This window comes from Eulemur rufifrons, chromosome 24 (genome assembly GCF_041146395.1).
Source record: "Eulemur rufifrons isolate Redbay chromosome 24, OSU_ERuf_1, whole genome shotgun sequence".
NCBI classification, from domain to species: Eukaryota; Metazoa; Chordata; class Mammalia; order Primates; family Lemuridae; genus Eulemur; species Eulemur rufifrons.
The window spans coordinates 36,788,504-36,795,922 of record NC_091006.1 but is presented as its reverse complement, the minus strand read 5'-3'; the positions used below and the strand labels follow the sequence as shown (position 1 = coordinate 36,795,922).

Here is a 7,419-nt window from a genome sequence, read left to right as displayed (position 1 = left end):
AGCCCTGAGGAAGCGCACGACATCATCTCCCCCTATTCTACAGATGAAAAAACCGAGGCTCTGTGGGGTTGAAGGGAATTCATCGCCCAAAGTCGGTTGTGGCCGAGTTGCACTGATGCGTCCAGGTTATTTGAATCCAAATCTCACTTCTGGCAGCTCGGTGCTGCGGGATTGAGGGGAGAAAATGAGCTAACAGCCCCCTTTGGGATGGTGATTTCTTCCAATAATGCCTTTTTATGCATATGCTTGTGCACGTGCAGGACCAAGGTCACCTGAGAACTGTCCCTTCATCGCCCAGTCCCCGCTCACTGCAACTGGCGCCACCGGGCAAGGGTCTCTGGGGCGCACAGTTTCAGTGACTGTTTGAATGAGAGAAGATCTCAGCGGTTTGGTGGAGGGTCCCCCATGGGGGCCAGGTGTCCTGGCCTCTCCCAGCCACTCCTTGGAGCAGAGGGTCTGTCTGCTCCTCCTTGTCTCAGATCCTGCCTCCTCTGGGCCAGCACCAACCAACACCAGCAGACCCGCTCCCAGGTTTGGTTTCCAGCCTTCACTCTTTGTTCTCCACGTCAGAGCTCTGCGTGCTCGCCGTGCCAGGACCCTCATCTCTACACTCTGAAGTTTGCTTCCTTTTCAGATCTTCCCTTTTGGTCTTGAGAAAGTGACCCATTTTATTCTTCTGGGGGTTCAGGTCTGTGGCCTCTCCTTCCTCAGATCTCCCTCCCCTTGGACGCTTTCTCTCTCTCCTTTGCCGGTTCAGCTTCTGTGTTCCTCCAGCCTGGGTTGTCTCCCTCTCTGCTGCAGCCTCCTCAGATGGCCCTGTGTCCCCCCCCCCCCCATCCATTTATTAGAGATGAAATAAATAATGCCATAAATAAAAGTATTTGGGAGTCCAGGAACTGTCAGGGCTGATTAGGGCATAGAGGACATTTTCTTTCTCATTATGCAAAAGCATTTCATGGGGAAATAAAAGAGGTTTCATTGTAACTCATGCATGTCATATTTCAAGGAATTCAAGATATTAATCATATTTAACATTATTTGCAACGTTTCTCCCTGGCTTCTGAAAACTGCTAAATGAGGACACGTGGATCACTAGGAAAAAGGGAGACGAGGCTGAGAGGGACAGTTAAGAAATAATGAAATGCTGGTGAGAGACAGAGAGAGAAGGAGATGCCAGGGAGAGGCTTCTCAGGCACATAAGTGAGAAATGGGAGCTACTTCTGAGACAGGAGACAGCTGAAATTGAATGATATACTGGAGGAAATAAATGATAACAAACCTCCCCACACTTTCCTTTCTATAAAGCAGTGCGGGATTTTGCCCTGAACTGTTTCCCTCCCACTTTACTCCCAGATAATTTACCAATAAGTCTTGGCTTTTAAAATGAAATTGGGGTGGTGGTGTGGGGAGTTTAGAGGAGAGAAACCCTCCAGTTCTTCCACTGAAGAAATAATTTCCTGTACCTGGCGGCTTTCTCTTCTGCTTATGTATTTTTCATCTATATCATCCTCACCACTTAGACACCTTAAGAGGCTGGGAACAATACTTCTGTTATGATGTTTTAACCAACTAAAAGGACCTATCATCCTTTACATCAAAAAGTGGTCATTTCTATAGAACTGAATGCTCAAATTAGTGGTTTAGCTAAAAAATAAAAGGGGGGGGGGGATGCGTTCCAAAGGGAAAATACTAGACATTTTAAAATGATCAGCTTTCAGATCCTCATATGGGTAGTCACCTATGTCTGAGTTCATGGAGAAATGAAGTACTTAAATAATCACTCCTTTGAAAATAAAATGGAGTTGAATGCAACTTTAAAATTGTAACTGGCCACAATCCCCACCTGGGATTGTATTTAACTGAGTATTGTATGTAAATGTATTTAAGTGTTTATAAACTCACTGGGAGTAGTCTGTGAGCATCTTGCTCTAAATTATGGTCTATTAATAAATAATCAGATGGTGACTTTGCTGATATCTTCTCTTGGGGGTCTCATAGGGGCAGAGAGGATGGTAATTACACCCAAGCTTTACATCTTTTTCGCTATTTACTCTTATCTAAAAAAAAAAAAAAAGATGGTGAACTTTTAAAAGCCAAGTGGCTATTTATGGACAGGGTGATTTTTTGATTGGCAGCATGTCAATTCCTTGAGCCATCCAGAATATAGCTTTTAAATAATAACTCCACCATGGGAAATGCTTTTTATTGCACCAATTTCAATGATGTTTAATGAGCTTCTGATTGACTGTTTGATCTCCCAATGTTTTGTGCTACTTTTAATTCATTTCGTATAATAGAAAAAAAAAGTAATTGGAATAAAATTTTGTGACAAGATAATGACCTTCCACTTTGAAATTAAATGTCTGATTAGCTTCAACATTTTAATGCTGAGATGATCTTGCGGCGGGAGCAGGCGTGTGCAGGCTCTCGTTTGGTGGAAAATGAGTAAGGAACGTTCCTTTGCTTTTCCCGCGGCGTAACAAAAAAAGGTGTGGGGGCCACAGAATCATAGACACATAGAACCAGAAAAGGACCTTAGCGGTCTTTGAGTCCTGGGGCCGAGCCTGTGCCCACAGCTTTTCGGCAGACCTGCCAAGTGGTTGCACAAACCAGCCTTCAGTTCTGCCAGTGCTGGGAATCTTGCTACCTCCAGACCCTTCATTCACCCAGGTATTTATTGAACAAGTATTTATCGAGCATCTACTATGCGCCAGGTGCCTTTCTGAGCACTGAGGATGTATGGTGGACCAGATTACAAGGTCCTGCTATTATGCAATTGGGGAGGGGAGCAGATAAATGAATAAACTAGTAACTAACAAAAATATTATTTCAGATAGAAATAAGTGTGATGAAAATAGGGTTGGGGGTGTTGCTTTTGTTAGAGCAGCTGAGAAGGCCTTTCTGAGGTGACACAATTGGGCGAAGAGCTCACTCAGGAGAAAAGCCGTCCCCTGGGAGAGCCATACGGCGGGCTCGAGACCACAGGGCGGGCACAAACTGGACGTTCCGGGCACAGAGAGATGGCGGGTGCTGGCAGTGCCTGGGCACCAGCAGGGTGAGGAGCTGAGGCCCCCGGGGCCAGGCCGGGCCAGGCGGCGCAGGGCCTTGCCCGTCTGGGGAAAAGCTTAGGGTTTATTCCAAACGCAATGGGAAGCCTCGTATTGGAGGCCGTTAATCTGGGAAGTGACAGGGCTGATTTATGTTCTTAAAAGAGATTTTCAGAAAAGGTAAAATCGTGACTCTCATACAGACATGAAAATGAACACATGTTAAAGATTTTATTGAACGTACTCAGGGCCCTGGAAGTGTTCACAGGAAACCACAGATTGGTGTGGAATAAAGGCAAGTTGAACTGAATGTGTCAGTGGGCTTCCAGGGGGACGCAGGTCGGGGAGTCTCCGCCACGCGGGACGATGTGGGCGTCTGTCCGTTATCCAAACTGTAGGAGCTCAGAACTTGTAAAAACAGTTCCAAGATGATCGGATAACTGAGCAGGGTGTGCTACAGGTAGGCAGTGTGTAGTTTTCCACCGAAACGCAATTTCTTTTATACAATGCTTTTTAAAAAAATCCTTTTTATTTTGAAACAATTACAGATTCGTAGGCGGTTGCAAAGGTGGTGCAGAGACGTCCCAGGCACCCTCGTCCGTGTCCTCCCATGGGTGCACCTCACGTGACTACAGTTATGAGAATGGAATTGTGCAACGCGTGATCTTTTGAGATTTTCTCTTTGTTTAATGACTCTGGGCTCCATCGCACTGTGTACGAATCAATAGTTTGTTCCGTCTTGTTGCAGAGTAGTATTCCGTGGTGTGGATGTACCACAGGTCACTTAACCATTTACCTGTTCCAGGACATTTTGGTTGTTTCAGGTTCTGGGCTGTTACAAACACAGCTGCTCCGAACAGTCATGTGCATGTTTTTATGTGGATATAAGTTTCAGTTTGGGGGATGAATGTCCAGGAGCGGATGGCTGGGTCATTTCACAGTGTTTTAAAAAATTCATTGTGCTCTGTTGACAATGGACTTTAGAGGATCAGATTGGCAGCAGGGAGACAATTTATTTCAAAACAACAGCTGAGTAATCTTTTAAAAATATAATCATGTCTCCACTCTGCCCTCCCTGGTCTTCCTCCTCCTTAGAGTAAAATGACTTGGGGCCCCTCACGGTTCGCAGCCTCCCGGCCCCTCTGACCTCCTTCCTTCTGCTGCCTCCCCACCCCACCCCTGCCCTGCTTCAGACTCGCTGGTCTCCTGGACCAGGGTTCTTGCTTTCAATGTTCTTTCTTCCGGAAATGCCCTTTCCCGAGACCTGCATAGCCGCCTCCCTCTCCTCCTCCTGGTCTTTGCTGAAGTGTCCCTTTCTCAGTGAGGCCTGAGCTGGTGGCCCTGTTCACCGCTGTGACCCTGGCTGTCCCGCTACACATGCACACACGTGCACACAAACACAAACACAGCACACACACACGCACACACATTCACACACATACACATGCACACACATGCACACACACACATGCACATACGCACACAAACACATGCACACATATGCACACACACAAACACACACGCACGCACACATGAGCCTCATGTCTTTTCCTTTCTAGCACTGCCCCCTCTGTCATGCCATGTATTTGCTTCTTGTCTACCCTCCCTGACCAGGTGCAGCCTCCTGCAGGGCAGGGCTTTGTGTCCGCTTTGCTCTCCGCTGAGTCCGGGGCACCCAAGGTTGTGCCTGGCTGCTGCACGGTAGAGGCTCAAATGACATTTGCTGAGTGCGCGAGTGACCTTAGGAGGCGCTGGCCGGGGGCCAGAGGAGAGCCAAGGCCACCAGGACCAGTGTGGCCGCAGGGACATGGCAGGAAGTGGGCGTGTCCGGGGTGTATTCAGGAGGATGCCCGTTGTTCTACCCTTGGGGCTGTTCAGAAGAAGCTTGATGCCCTCTCGTTCTGTCTTTGGAATGAAATCTACAACAGTTTTCTCTTTCCTTCCTGTGATGGTTTCTAGGACCGTTCTGAAATGGACGCATCCTTTTAAAGAGTGGACAAGGACAGTCGTCTTTGATCTCATTACTGGTTTTCCCACCAAGAGCATCCTAGAGTCACGAGGACTCTCTTAGTAGCCAGTGGCAGAACCTGCCCAAGTGGACGTGAGCAAAGATGCTCATGCTTCACGTAGCCATGAACGCGGCACCGTGGGAGGCCCCCAGGCCATTCGTGGGGCGTCTGGCCCCGTGACCCCAACACCTCCAGGCCCCACCTCAACACTGGGGACTGAACTTCAGCGTGAGGTTCTGCGGGGCCCGACATCCAATGCACATCGCATCCTGAGAGAGAGTGTTTTGACAGAAGAAGGACATTTATGACATTTACATCACGAGACGCCCTTTTACCGTCCACACCCGGGACAATCCCTGTGTTGGATAAATCTCTGTCCCCAAACCCGAGCAGCAGGATAAATCATGTCATGGGCCATCGTCAGATAGTCTTGTACGGGGAGGTCTCCAAAGACAGACAGTTGAAGTTGTTTATTGTTTTCACGCATGTCCTCAGTGAGCTCCTTCCCGGGCTCCTGGGCGAGTCCTGTCTGGAGCCTCAGACTTTACCCTTAGCTATTTAATTTAAAGTAGGTTCAGTAGCTCATGTTTATGGATAAATGAGCAAAACAGTGAAGATCAAAGGCAAAAAATAAAATTACTGTGGAATTCCGTATTTCAGAAGCCAGAGCGGGTGAGTGTCAGCCAAGCGTGGCGTTCGGGACGCGAGGGCCCGAGGATGACGCCCCGGCAAGGAAGCGAGGTGGACGTGCAGCTCTCTGCTCTGTGTCCCCGAGGAGGGAGACGGTGCGGGCGAGTTTCTGTTTTTAGCTGCTCGGGTGATTCCTGCGGTGACAGACGACACTCTGCATATTTGTCACGGTGGCACCTCTGGCAGGTGCCAGGTCTTTGAGGTGGTGCCGGAAACACTGTTCTCATCTGACCCTGGCCCGTCCCCACCTGGTGACCTCGCTGCCCCCTTCCTGTGGCCGATTTATTTATTTGTGTTTGGTCGGCCGGGGATTCCAGGGGGGGAACGTGGGGGCATCTTAGTGACAAGTGTCGCCGTGAGGAACGCTGCTCGCGTGGGGGCCCCAGTGGCAAAACGTTGACATTCTCCATCCGCTGCCTCCCCGCAGTCCTGAGGGCTTTCCACGCCGGGCAGAGGTGAGTTGAGAACGAGCCTGGGGGGGAGATCAGCCTGCGGTCAAGTGGGAGATAAACAAGGTGGGTAACAGTCACCTCTTCGGTGTCCTGCCCCTTCCCTGGCACTGAAACCTGCCACAAATCCAGTCACTTCGTGCAAAGTGATTTCCTGGCAAACTTAGAAGGAAACAGCAGAAGGAGACGTAGAGGAAACGCTCTGAGCCCTGACACCGGGCTGCGCTCAGCCAGCCTGGGTGGGGGCGGGTGAGGGCTCCGCTGCGTTCGGTGCTCTGGGGAGAGCACTGTTGGGGGTTTTCTTTTCGGTTGTTTTTTTGTTGATTGTCTGAAGCTTTGGAATCACAGTTGACCTGACTTCTACCATTCCTACCATTTCAAAAATGTTAAGGTCAAGTTTTGATCAGTACTCAAGGCCAAGATTCCAGGGTCCTGCCCACCCCGCAGTTGCTACTGCAAGAATTTGAACGATCCCGTGAAGGAGGTTTGGGAATGGGAGGCTCGAGAAAATGGCTTACACCTGCCCCAGGGACCACTGCTGCTTTCTTGTGTAGTGGAACCTGCTACCTACCAAAGCCGGGCTCCTGTGGGTGCCCGTGGGGGAGCCGGCACAGCGCAGGCTGCGTGCTGGGTACCCACGCCTGTGTTCGCCAAGCCCACTGAGCGTCACTTCACGCTAGACGTCGAGGGTGGGACAGGGGGCAACAGAAACCGCCTCCTCCCACCTGCAGCTCATCTCTAGGGAGGCGGATATTGGGCAGTAAATGCACGTGGGTTCCAGGTGAGTTAAGAGCACGGCGGGCAAAGCTCAGGTTTTCTGAAACCGTCCAGGGAGGGAACGGTGGCACCTCGGGAGGACTGAGGACGCCGGAGGAGGACGCCCACAACGAGAGGAGCCAGAGACGGCCTCCCTGAGGACGGACACACAGAGGAGCTAAGACCTGCCAGGTGAGTGGGAGTTATCTAGGCGTAAAGAGGAGAAGAATGTTCCGGGCAGGGGAAACAACTCAGAGTTTCTTAACGTCCAGGGTTCTATAGTTCTATACGATTGTTAAGCTTGTATTTATCAGTAGTAACACGGCAGACTCCAGCACGTTAATGCCACCGTAAGCGTGGGTTGTGGCCGTGTCCAGGATAGCCCGTTCTTTCCGCCTGCTTTCTGCTCTGGGAAAAACGTGTGTTAAGTGACTGTTAACGGGAACGCCAGGACTCCCTGGTTGAGCA

General features: G+C 49.9%; 1 protein-coding gene across 1 annotated transcript in view; it reads left to right on the top strand.

Annotated features, from left to right (window-relative positions):
• SLC30A9 (solute carrier family 30 member 9) overlaps nt 1–7,419 on the top strand; it is a 198,718-nt gene that overhangs the window by 108,614 nt on the left and 82,685 nt on the right. The window lies entirely within an intron of this gene.